Genomic DNA, 13,597 nt, shown 5'->3' with positions numbered 1-13,597 from the left:
GATATCCTAGGACCTACCGCCACCTTCCCCCTTTCTCAATTACAACTGTGAGATGAGTGGTTCTGCAGCAGCCTTCTCCCACTTGCCTCAAATGGTGGGTTGAGGAAAAGGATCTGTGGGGAATGGGAAGTGACTGTCTAGGAAGGAGTACTACAGAAAGGGATCGAGGAGTCAGAGTGGACCACAAGCTGAATAGGAGTCAACAATGTGACACGGTTGCAAAAAAAGGAAACATGATTCTGGGATGCATTAACAGGAGTGTTGTGAGAAAAACATGAGAAGTCATTCTTCTGCTCTAGTCTGCACTGATTAGGCCTTAGTTGGAGTATTGTGTCCAGTTCCGGGCACCACATTTCAAGAAAGAATTGGAGAAGGTCCAGAGAAGAGCAACAAGAATAATTAAAGGTCTAGAGAACATGACCTATGAAGGAAGACTGAATGAAATAGGCTTGTTTCGTTTGGAAAGAAGAAGACTGAGAGGGGACATTTTCAAGTATCTAAAAGGGTGTTATAAGGAGGAGGGAGAAAAATTGTTCTCCTTGGCCTCTGACAATAGGTTGAGAAGTAATGGGCTTAAATTGCAGCAAGGCAGGTTTAGGTTGCTACATGCATCTGACGAAGTGGGTCTTTGCCCACAAAAGCTTATGCTCCAACACATCGGTTAGTCTATAAGGTGCTACAGGACTCCTTGTCGCTTTTGCAGATCCAGACTAACACAGCTACCCCTCTGATATCTATAAGAATTGTCATCAAAGCAGGAAGCTGAGCTCCTTACACTTGTTGGTGTGTGGAAAGTGCCATAGAAGAGCTATCTAATTCACAATCCTGCCTTAGACCATGGCCAGTACTAGACACCCTACTATTGACATCCTGGGAATAACTCATTCCTAGAAACTTCTTCAGCCCACACAGTTAGCAGTTACCTTCTCTAGGACATGCATTATTTTGTATACCTTCCTTGTGTCCCCATTTAGGGTTTGTCTAGACTGCATCCCTCTGTCAGCAGAGGGATGCAAATTAGGCAGGTTGACATTGCAAATGAGGCAGGGATTTAAATATCCCATACCTAATTTGCATAAACATGGCCACCGCGTTTTGCCGACTCAGCACTTTGTCTGCAAAAAGCAGCAGTCTAGAGGGGAATCTGTGGAGAAATAAAGCCTTTTTCGACAGATCCTGTAAACCTCCTTGCAGGAGGCATAAGGGATCTGTCGAAAAAGTCTTTCTTTCTCAACAGATCCCACTCTAGACTGCTGCTTTTTTGCAGACAAAGTGCTGAGTCGGCAAAATGTGGCGGACATTTTTATGCAAATTAGGCATGGGATATTTAAATCCCTGCCTCATTTGCAGTGTTGATCTACCTAATCTGCATCCCTCTGCTGACAGAGGGATGCAGTCTAGACATACCCTTATTTACGTGGGTCAGATTTCCCCTCAGACTTGTCGCATATGGATGGCTTTCCATGCCACTGATCCCTGTCATGACCCCAGGAAAAATGATTCTGGGATGCATTGACAGGAGTGTTGGGAGCAAGACACAAAGAGTCATTCTTCTGCTCTACTCTGCCCTGATTAGGCCTCAAGTGGAGTCTTGTGTCCAGTTCTGGGCACCACATTTCGAGAAAGATGTGGAGAAACTGGAGACTGTCCAGAGAAGAACTACAAAATGATTCAAGGTCTAGAGAACATGAGCTATGCCAGAAGATGGAAATAATTGTGTTTGTTTCGTTTGGAAAAGAGAAGACTGAGAGGGGACATGATGTTGGCTTTCAAGTACCTAAAAGGCTGATACAAGGAGGAGAGAGAAAAATTATTCTCCTTAACCACGGAGGATACGACAAGAAGCCACGGGTTTAAACTGCAGCAAGGGAGGTTTAGGTTGCACATTAGGAAAAACTTCCTAACTGTCAAGGTGGTTAAACACTGGAATAAATTGCCTAGGGAGGTTGTGGAATCTCCATCAGTGGAGCTATTTAGGAGTAGGTTAGACAGACATTTGTCAGGGATGATGCTTCGTCCTGCCATGAGGACAGGGCACTGGACTTGACTTCTTGAGTCCCCTTCCAGTTCTAGGTTTCTGTGATTCTATGATTCTGGGTGACATTTCTATTTCAGCTGTTATGACTACAGGCAGTCCCCGGGTTACATGGATCCGACTTACATCAGATCCCTACTTACAAACGGGGTGAGGCAACCCCACACTAGCTGCTTCCCCCCAGCAGACCAGGGAGATGCGAAGCTAGTGTGCCCCCCCCTTCCTCTCCCAGCAGACCAGGGAGATGTGGAGCGGCTTTTCTCAGCAGACACCTCAGCTTGAGAATAAAGGACTGAGGGAAGTGAGGTGTGGGAGAATAAAACTGAGCTCTGGAGAAATGTTTGGCTAGAGTTTCCCCTATAATATGTACCAGTTCCGACTTCCATACAAATTCAACTTAAGAACAAACCTACAGTCCCTATCTTGTATGTAACCCGGGGACTGCCTGTATAAGATTTTGGGAACTGGACGTGTCTTTCACTGTGGGATTGTACAGCATGCAGCCTAAGATCTGTTCTCACCTGTGCCTCTAGACTCTACCACAAGACACATAAAATAATGCTGTCCCTTTAAACTCCGTTAATTTTCACCTCGGGACTTGACAGCACCCCTCCTCCCCGCTGCTTTTACACAAGTTCCCGCTGAAGGAATAAACCTGCCGAAGGAATAAAAGCTGCAAAAGGAATAAGCTTGCTGTGCATGTTGTAGCCCTTTATATCTATGAAGCCCCACTGAAGCCCCTCTCAAATGAATAGAGAGATAATGTTAATGGAATTATGCATTGTGTCTGATCAGGGACTGCCACTGAAAGATAAATGCCAAGGCAAAGCTGAGGCATTTAATCAGAAATAAACCACCTCACCATTTTTCTTCTCCCAAAGAAGCAAACCACGGCTCTGTCACTGCATATTATTTTGCTGGCATTATCTCTTATTTCCAAATAATTCAGTTTAGCGGGGGAGTGGGGGCAGGTGGAAATGTGAAATCAAATTAATTAGAGTGACCCAACAAACTTGTGTTTGCACTGGAAGATTTAACATGGCAGCAAATCTAGTAGGAGACAAATTGCATTCGAATTAATTTAAGGGAGATAATTTGGGGCATATCAAGTTTATTTAGGATCAATTTTAATAAGCGAAAATAAAGTCAAGCAGTGGATGATACAATCAGCCAATCAAAAACCCACGCTGGTAGAGGTTTATACAGTGGACTGGCAGTTACTTAGAAAGCCATTATGTGGCAAATTCCATTTTTGATTGACTCAGACTATTACAAGGGTGCTCAGGTTCAGGTGGTTGAAATATTAACTATGAATAAAGTATCTGACAGCTTTGCCCCTTCAAGGGGCCTACTCTGAGGTAAAATACACTTTATTGTGGGTGGTTAGCAAAAGGCCCCACGTGTCGCTTTAGTCATCGATGTGGCACACAGCAGTGTTATATGGTTGAGTACATTGGGGACTAGCTTGGACCCATTGAGACACCAGGGGCAAGCAGGCCCACTGATGGGGGGAGCACAGGGGGCAATTTAAAAGGACCTGGGCCCCCCAGCCACTGCCACAGCAGCTCGTCTGAAAAAATGTCTCTCTAGTCAAAGATGCTTCGGACATTTCCCAGGCAGGTTCCGGCGCTGGGTGCCTAGGCCCCAGAACCTGCAAAGGGAATATCAAAAGCATCTCTGAATCAAGCAATGCTGCTGCAGCTTTCCCCAAAGCAGGCAGGTTGGGTCGAGGGAAGGGAAGGGAGGCTTAGTGGGGCATGGGGCATGGGGCGAGGCCAGCAGGTAGGGCATGGGGTGAGGCCAGCCTCTGGCAGGGCAGGGCGAGGGTCTCTTGGGGCTTGTTTGGGTATGGGTGGGAGGGCGCTTCTGGTCTCAGATGAGGGAGGGGGGCAAGGGTCCATTGATTTCTGCCTTGGAGTCAAGAGTTGCTGTCAGGGGACCTGGGGAATGTCACTTTTCCTTTGTGCTTCTTCCCCTTGCAGCCCTGAGGATGAGGACGATGTGCATTAGTGTACAAGAGCCCTACTCACGGAGCAGGACTCCCACTGTGCGAAGTGCTGTACGTGCCCACACAGTGAGACCCCTCCTGAAGCATTTCTTAGCGTGTGTGTGCAGAGCGGCCTAGCCCAATGGAGACCCAATCTAGGCACCGCCGTCGTATAATATAGCCCCATCCGCGTGCTAGGCCTACGACTGAGAGGAGCAGGTTCTTACTCCTCCCCAGAATGACAATCTATTGGGTTTTTAACACAATCTTGTCCATATACATCTTTATAAGCCTTGGCATTTGTAGCATGTACTGGGCCAGATCGCCAGCTGCTGTATTGCAGCTTCGCTCCACTTAAGACAACTTGATCTGGACCGTTATATTTATCGAGCCAACAGCTGGTGATGGGAAACCATCACTGCCATTCACCAGGGACTTTTCCTCAGGTGACCTGAATGGAGTACAGGTTGCACCTTTCTAAATCCAGCACCCTCGGGACCTGACAGGTGCCAAACCAGAAAACAGGGGTGGATGAGAGTGCCGTGGGGCCCAAGGCAGCGCCGCGGGGCCATCGGGCAGCAAAATTTCAGGGGACCCTCCCTCTTTGACACGGTGCATGCGCAGGGCCTCGGGAAGTACAGGGCCGGGACCGCCGCCCTACTCGCCCTGCCCTAAATCTGCCGCTGCCAGAGAATTTGCTGACCCACAGGAGATCAATATTGTAACAAGTGGGCCTCTTTTTATATTTATTTAGCTGAGGCAAATAAATGGCACGGTGCTTGCCACGCTGCTTAATAATGTCTGATTGCCCTGATACACCCTTTATAAGTCTATGCCTAGCCAAGGCGTATCAGCACTCTTCATAACAAAGTGCTAGTGTTGTTGCACAGTTGTATTGCATTGGCACAAGGAAATAAGTAGATAAAGCATAGAAACCACGCTTACGCTGAGCAGCATTACCAGCCCTTTCTCTGCTTGCTGGGCTCTTTGAAGATATTTAGGGGTCGATTAGAGCTAAGTAACAGCACAGAACACCGAGAGTCAGGACAGGTGGCTGTAAACAAACTTTACGGGACCACAGGAAACTTGACCACACTCATGGTAAGTGGACATCCAGCCAACATGCTGGACCATGGAGGTTGCTGAACCAGAGAGTACCGGATTAGAGAGGTTCAACCTGTAAACATTCCTCTAGACCAGAGAACCAACTGAAAATGGGAGTTTTGTTATACACTAGTATCCAAAAAATCAAACCCATGCAGCTTATGAAAGCTCCTCTGCTACGGCTGAGATTTTCCAGAGCACATCAAACTCTGTGGCTGCTTTCACGCCCTGCTCCCATTTGACCCGCTCAGTACACCTTCAATCCTTAACAAGAGACAAAGCACAGGTAAAGAGAAGCTTAGCATTCCCATCTGAGTGCAACACATACAGTTACCATATTCTACCCTGTGGGACAAGGAGGTTTTAGGTTCCATTTCATAGGGAGCTGGAGGAGATGATAGGATACGGTCTCCAAAGAAAAAGGTTTCCAAGCAAGACAAGATGTTTCAATTATTTAAAATTTGGTTTTAAATATGCCACGACAAAAAACTCCCTGGCATAGCTCTGGGCTCTCCTTGCTGTACATTGAAAAGCCAAGAACCTAGAAGATACAAAATAAAAATTCACCTAAGCAACACTGCTAACACAGCATAGCACTATTGTAATGATTGATTATTTAATAATAATATTAATAATAAATCAAGGAGCCATTACAATAGGCGCTATACACTACAAATAGTGATCACATCTCTTATCTGCTGATGTGTTTTCCCTTTAGGGGAGGCGGGAGTGTTTAACCCATACATCGTAAGGCCGACGTGGGAAGTCAGAGTTTCAAGCGACCACTTCTTTTGCTGGCACAGTCTTCCAAATATGAGGACACATAAGAAAAGATTGACTCTGATTATTTGGCACCCGAGGAGAAGTTGCATCAAGAAAGCAGTGAGGAAAATCTATGCTTGACCCTGGGAGGGGGAAAAAAAAAGATATGGCACCATGCTACAGAGAAACTGCCGCCATGTCAGGAACAGAGAGGAAACAGGCTCCAAACAAAGCCATAACAAATGGGGTTCTGCAGGGGTCTGTTTTGGGACTGGTTCTGTTCAATATGTTCATAAACCATGCAGAAGATGGCATAGAGAGTATGCTTATAAAGTTTGCAGATGACACGAAGCTGGGAGGGGTTGCAAGTGCTCTGGAGGACAGGGTCAAAATTCAAAATGATTGGACAAACTGGAGAAATGTTCGGAGGTAAACAGGATGACGTTTAATAAGGACCAATGCAAAGTACTCCACTTAGGAAGGAACAATCTGTTTCACACACACACAAAAGTGGGAAGCAACTGTCTAGGAAGGAGTCCCGCAGGAAGGCATCTAGGGGTCAGAGTGGACCACAAGCTAAATATGAGTCAGTAGTGTGACACTGTTGCAAAAAAAGAAACATGATTCTGGGATGCATTAACAAGAGTGTTGTTAGAAAGACACAAGAAGTCATTCTTCTGTTCTACTCTGCGCTGATAAGGTCTCAATTGGAGTATTGTGTCCTTTTCTGGGCATCACTTTTCAAGAAAGATGTGGAGAAGATTGAGAGAACAGTAACCAATTGTCAGGGTGGTTAAACACTGAAATAAATTGCCTAGGTAGGTTGTGGAATCTCCATCTCTGGAGATACTTAAGAGCAGGTTAGATAGACATCTATCAAGGATGGTCTAGACTGTGCTTGGTCCTGCTGTGAGGGTAGGAGACTGGAGTCAATGACCTTTTGAGGTTCCTTCCAGTTCCAATGTTCTATGATCTCACAGTCATTCATAGATTTTATGCTTCCCCATGAAGTAGGGAAATCTTCTTCTCTATCGTATAGGTGGGAGGACCTGAGGATATGGCTACACTAGCCACCCTAGTTCTAACTTGGGTGGCTAGTGTAGCCATACCCAGAGGTACAGAGAGATTAAGTGACTTGGCCAAGGTTATATAGGCAATCTGTGTTAGAATAGGGAAATGAATAGAATCTCCCGATTCCCAGGACAGTGCCCTGCCCACTACAATATACTATATATGGCCTTTCAACCACTACGACTTCTATTGGGCTCCAGCGGGACAGGTGTCAACTCACGTGGATCAGCTGATAGGAATGAGGCCTCAATGGGGAAGAGGGATTCAGCCAAGATAAGGAATGAAGAGCTTCTTGCCTGAAAGGAAAGTCTTCTGATCTGTTAGAGATGGGATTTACACAGTGCCGGATTTATGCACACGCTAAGGAAACTACCGTTTAAGACCTCAGATTGAGGGGCCTCTAAATACAAAAAAATTACTAGTTTTTATTTGCACTCTTGCCTATGTACCGGTATGTTATAGGTAAATATAACATTTATTATTTCTATTTTCATTGTCCTTTCTATTAGAATAACACACTTATTTTTCGGTGATGCTATGGGGCTGCTTAAACTGGACATCCGGGCCTGGATTTACGTACTGGCAAAAAGAGTAGGGCAGAATGTTTGCTACCTCCAGCCATGAACCGCACAACATTTATAAGCTTGAAAGTCTTAAAATATTATTGATTTTCTAATTACAGACGGCCACCGTACACAAAGTGAGAAGCCGTGCATATATATACACCCCTAATGAAAAGCAAATAAGCTAGATTGAGCATGGCGTCAGTGTAATCATCACCAACTGTTTAATATAGATCAGCAGCCCATAAAAAATAGATGGGATGGAAATGATCATTTGTTGTACAGTCGCTCTAGAGGTCATGAGCAATAGGAGGAGCCCCCAGCACGAGGCTGTCTGTGCACAGGGTGAGAGACAGACCCTGACATGCAGAGCGGTCAGGCTGACAGGCAATGAAAGGGAGGAGGAGCAGAGATGGAGGGACTTGCCTGCGGTCACACTGCTGATCAGTGGCAGAGTTGAGACCAGAAGCCGACACCCAGCCTACCGCTTTGGAACCAAATACTCTGACCTGGGCAGGGGGATTGGTTTGTCGGTGAGAACCTCAATGCTGGACTAAGGCCTGGGATCACAGACTGTTCGGCCAGCCGCACCTTCCACGTTTCTGAATATCAGCACCTACCGTGCTTCAATGCAGCAGGTAAAACTCTGGTCTTTCCTGCACTAGCGTAGGTCAGCACTAACTCCACTGAAGCCACTGGAATTGGGCTAGTGTAGCACTGGGTAGGAATCAGAATTGCACCTTCTTGCTTGAATCACACCCATGGCACATTCTGCTGGACTGGAAGTCAGGAGCTCTGGGGAGTTTTGAGTGCTCAGTGGATTTATGCAATCACACATCCCCCGCCCCTCTCCCAAACTCATCAGTAGGTATCAAACGGGGACCGTAAGCACTAAATGCCACTATTACTCCATGACCTGGTAGCAAGAGTCGGCTCTTACCTTATTTGGGGTACGTCTAGATTGTACTCTAAAATCAAAATAAGATACCTAATTTAGGCTATTGCGAAATTTGGTGCATCTACACGGCAGCAAATTTCAAAATAAAGCACTATTGCGAGACATCCCTTATTCATCGTGACATGAGGTTTACAGCGATGCCGAAATAGTGCGAATTATTTTGAAATAGTGGACCCGTTCGTTGGACGTGGGGTAGCTATTTCGGGATACCTCTGGTATCCCGAAATAGCCTTGCAGTCTAGACCGGGGTGGGCAAAAGGGAAGATCCTTGCAGATCCGGCCCATGGAGGTCCTGCTGCTCCCTTACCCCCAGGCCAATTGGGGGGGGGGGGGCAGAAGCCTCCTCCCACCCTGCCAGGAGCACGTGGTGCTTTGAAGTGCCATTCACTGCTCGCAGGGCAGGGGGGCGGGGAAAGGAAGAGAGCGGAGGAGGCTTCGTGCACTCCCCCACCCACAGGCCAATCAGGGCCTGGGGGCGGGGGAGCTGCATGAAGCTTCCTTCGCCCTGCCCCAACCCTGTGAGGAGCCCGTGGTACTTCAAAGTGCCACATGCTCCTGGCAGGGCGGGAGAAGGCTTCCTGTGCTCCCCCGCCCCCAGACCCTGATTGACCTCGGGGTGGGGGAGCATGTCAAGCCTCTTCCAGGGCATGGGCGCCTAGTGGGAAGGGGGGCAAAGGGGCTCCCCCACCCCTTCCCATTTAGGTCCCGCTTCTTCCGGGGTGGCCTGGGGCTACTTCCAAAATTTTTGAAGTGGCCCCCGGGCAAAAATTATTGCCCACCTCTGGTCTAGACATACCCTTGGTCCAACCACTAGAGGAGGACACACAACACACACCCAGTGAGTTCTATTTACTCCATCCTACCATGCAAATGATTTTCACTCTTCGCACCTGCCCGTCTGCTCATCTCAAATCAACCTCCCTCCCTCCTTTGTTCCTTCATCATATCAGTGCTTGAGCCTTCTCCTTTGCAGCTCTTGCTGTCTGGAACAGCATCCCTGAATCTCTCTGCCTCCTCCATCTCTAAGCCCACCTCAGATGTCCCCTTTCTCTCTTGCCCCTTGATCCTTAATTGTTGCCTCCGTATGGTTTTAATCACCTATCTCCTACTGCAGAGAAGCATGTATAACCCTACTGAGGAGCAAAGAATGCAGCGTGTACTGACAGGATGGGGGTGGGGGGGTAAGGACTCTATCCTGGGAAGCTAAGACTTTTTGAAAAAGGTTTTGGGGGACGTGGTGGATCATCAGCTGAATATAAGCTCCCAGTGTGATGTTTTGGCCAACAGGGCTAATGCAATGCTGGGATGCTGGAGATCTCATGTAGGAAGAGAGGGGTTATTTGGCCCTTGTATTTGGCACTGGTGCACTGTGTCCCATTCTGGTCATAGAATCAATGAATCCTAGAGCTGGAGATCTCAGTAGGTCATCAAGTCCAGTCCCCTGCCCAAAGCAGGACCAACCCCAACTAAATCAACCCAGCCAGGGCTTTGTCAAGCTGAGACTTAAAAACCTCTAGGGATGGAGATTCCACCCCCTCCCTAGATAACCCATTCCAGTGCTTCACCACCCTCCTCGGGAAATAGTTTTTCCTAATTTCCAACCTAGACTTCCTCCACTATAACTTGAGACCATTGCTCCTTCTTCTGCCATCCGCCAGTACTGAGAACAGCCTCTCTCCATCCTCTTTGGAACCCTCCTTCAGGAAGTTGAAGGCTGCTCTCACATCCCCCCTCACTCTTCTCTTCTGTAGACTAAACAAACCCAAATTCCTCAGCCTCTTCACATAAGTCATGTGCTCCAGCCCCCTAATCATTTTGGTCGCCTTCCGCTGGATCCTCTCCAATGCATCCACATCCTTCCTGTAATTGGGGGCCCAGAACTGGACACAATACTCCAGATGTAGCCTCACCAGAGCTGAATAAAGGGGAATAATCACTTCTCTAGATCTGCTGGCAATGCTCCTCCTAATGCCCCCCAATATGCCATTCGCCTTCTTGGCTACAAGGGCACCCTGTTGACTCATCTCCAGCTTCTCATCCACTGGAATCCCCAGGACCTTTTCTGCTGAACTGCTACTTAGCCAGTCGGTCTCCAGCCTGTAACAATGCTTGGGATTCTCCCGTCCCAAGTGCAGGACTCTACACTTGTCCTTGTTGAACCTTATTAGATTTCTTGTGGCCCAATCCTCTAATCTGTCCAGGTCACTCTGGACCCTATCCCTGCACTCCAGTGTATCTGCCTCTCCTCCTAGCTTAGTCCCCACAGTTCAAGAAGGATGCTGATAAATTGGAAAGGGTCTGGAGAAGAGCTACAAAAAGGATGAAAGGATTTGAAAAGAGGCTCTATTGCAGTGGTTCTCAAAGTGTGGCCCATGGACCACGAGTGGTCCATGATCATCTTGCAGGTGGGCTGAGGGCTCGGGGCTCGCCTCCCCGCACTGAGGAGCCTTCGCTGGTGCTCCAACCCCGGATGCCCACTTGTGAGGTTGATTTCCCACTGCGGGAAGGGGGAATGCTGAAGCTCGCAGGCCGGATCCACCTTGCAGAGGGATGAAGGAACTCCATGTGCTAGGGAAAGGACAGCACAGGAAACTGCTCTCCTAGGGTATGTCTACACTACCCTCCTAGTTCGAACTAGGAGGGTAATGTATGCATACCGCACTTGCTAATGAAGCCCGGGATTTGAATTTCCCGGGCTTCATTAGCATAAGCGGGGAGCCGCCATTTTTAAATCCCCGCTGCTTCGAACCCCGTGTAGCGCGGCTACACGGGGCTCGAACTAGGTAGTTCGGACTAGGGTGCCTATTCCGAACTACCGGTACACCTCGTTTCACGAGGAGTAACGGTAGTTCGGAATAGGACCCTAGTCCGAACTACCTAGTTCGAGCCCCGTGTAGCCGCGCTACACGGGGTTCGAAGCAGCGGGGATTTAAAAATGGCGGCTCCCCGCTTATGCTAATGAAGCCCGGGAAATTCAAATCCCGGGCTTCATTAGCAAGTGCGGTATGCATACATTACCCCGCTAGTTCGAACTAGCGGGGTAGTGTAGACATACCCCTAGAGGCTTTCCCCACTGTTTTGACTGGCTGGAATCCCAACCAGACTCCTACCCTCAGCCCACTCCGGTGCCCATTTTAGCATCATGGGCTGTTGGGCTGGTGGTCTGTGGAAAGGTTTGTGTTGAGCAGGGTGGGCCACAGGCCAAAACGTTTGAGAATCACTGCCTTCTGGGGATGGACGCAAGGAGATCTCTAGTTAGTGTAACCAAGGGACTGGTAAGGGTTGATGTGATTACAGTCTGTATGTATCTAGAAGGGGACAGATATTTAATAGTGAGCTCTTCTGTCTAGCAGAGAAAAGTCTAACACAGTCCAAAGGCTGAAAGGTGAAGCTTGACTAATTCCGACTGGAAATAAGGCCTACATTTGTAATGGTTAGGATAAGTAACCATTGGAACTATTAACCAAAAGTCATGGTGGAGTCTTCATTACTAACAACTTGAAAATTATGGCCCTGTCTTCACTCCATGGAAGATTGACGCTGCTATGATCGATCTTCCAGAGTTTGATTTAGCAGGTCTAGTTAAGACTGCTTAAGTCAAACTCAGAGGGTGCCTCCCTCTCACTGGCATCTGGTACTCCTGCTCTTGTTAGCCTCCCACTGTGAGAATACCTCCAAGCTCGGCTTAAAGCTACATAGCTAGAGTTGTGTACCTTAAGCCGAGTGGCCGGGTGGAGTGTAGACCTGGCTTAAGAATGGAGGGTTTTCTGAAAGCTCTGTTCTAGGCATTATTTTGGGGAGGTTCCACGGCCTGTGCTGTACAGGAGGTCAAACAAGATCAAAATGCTTCCTTCTGGCCTTGCAATCTATGAACCTGCTACTGGGGCCCTGCACCAGATACTATCCTTCCTGCAGTGGCATTAACGTTCTTTCCAAGCACACAAAGTTTTGGGATGCAGTTTGCTGTTCTTTCTTGGCAGCACTCCTTTAGGAGTCTTGCAGTGCCACGAGAACGGGGCTGGGACACAGAGAACCTATTCCCAGCCCTCTAGGTGAAATTAGCTGATGTATTGTTGCGAGCTCTCAAAGATGCCGTACAAAGTCGACTTTTATTTCTCCCTTTCTGCCCCACTCCCTTTCCACCCTGCCTCTGCTTGAGGAAAGGCTGTGCTCCCAGGGCAGGCAGACTATGTGGGGCTTATGGCTATTCATTTTCCCCAAGCCGACAACCAGAAATGCATTTTTCAGACAGAAAGACAACTCCCATAACTTTTAAATTAAATTTTAAAAGCCCTTAATTACAGAGGCATAAATCACTGGAAGGCCTTTAAATCTCCATAATCTTTTTACGGCCTGGCATGTATCATTTCCAATTGCATCCTCATTGACAGGGGACCACGGAGCATGGGCTGTAACAGACAGGCGCTCTCAGGCCGTAAGCAGCTCTTCTACTCTCCAGCAGCATGAGCAGTGATGACAGGCTGGAGTCAGTATTCAGCTGGTTTTATGCCGGACAACTCTGCTTTGGTCCAGTTTGTTTCCTCTCTGGTACTGATGTAAACCAGATGTGGTTTGGTCTGGTATCACACGTGGGTTGGATGATGTGGCCCTTTGGAATTTGCCTTGTGCTGGTGCTGGGTGGATTACTCTTCAAAAATGGTGTCCCCCCGTGCAGCATGACTTTGCACGTTAGTGGAATGCCTGGGATTCGGCGGGCTCACTAGGGGCTACCACGACACACCAGTTGGGGCGAGTGAGCAGGCTCAGTGGGACTCAGCTCAATTCGTTGCCAGGACAAGCTAGAGGGTGAGGTCCTGTCTTCACACAAGCTGTCCTGGTTCAGCTATTCCAGATGGCTCAGATCACCACATGCGGATGCAGAGACACCAGTATATGCTGCTTCATGGAATCATAGATATTAGAACTAGAAGGGACCTCGAGAGGTCATTGAGTCCAGTCCCCTGCCCTCATGGCAGGACCAAGCACTGTTCTGAACCGGGGGTCCATGGACCCCCAAGGGATACGTGAAGCCTTGTGGGTCCATGGATCCCCAAGGGGTACGTGAAGCCAACGGGTACGTGGACCGAAAAAGGTTCAGAACCCCTGGTCTAGATTAT

Source organism: Pelodiscus sinensis, chromosome 1 (genome assembly GCF_052426305.1).
Source record: "Pelodiscus sinensis isolate ZL-2025 chromosome 1, ASM5242630v1, whole genome shotgun sequence".
Taxonomy (NCBI): Eukaryota; Metazoa; Chordata; order Testudines; family Trionychidae; genus Pelodiscus; species Pelodiscus sinensis.
This window is presented reverse-complemented; position numbering follows the sequence as displayed.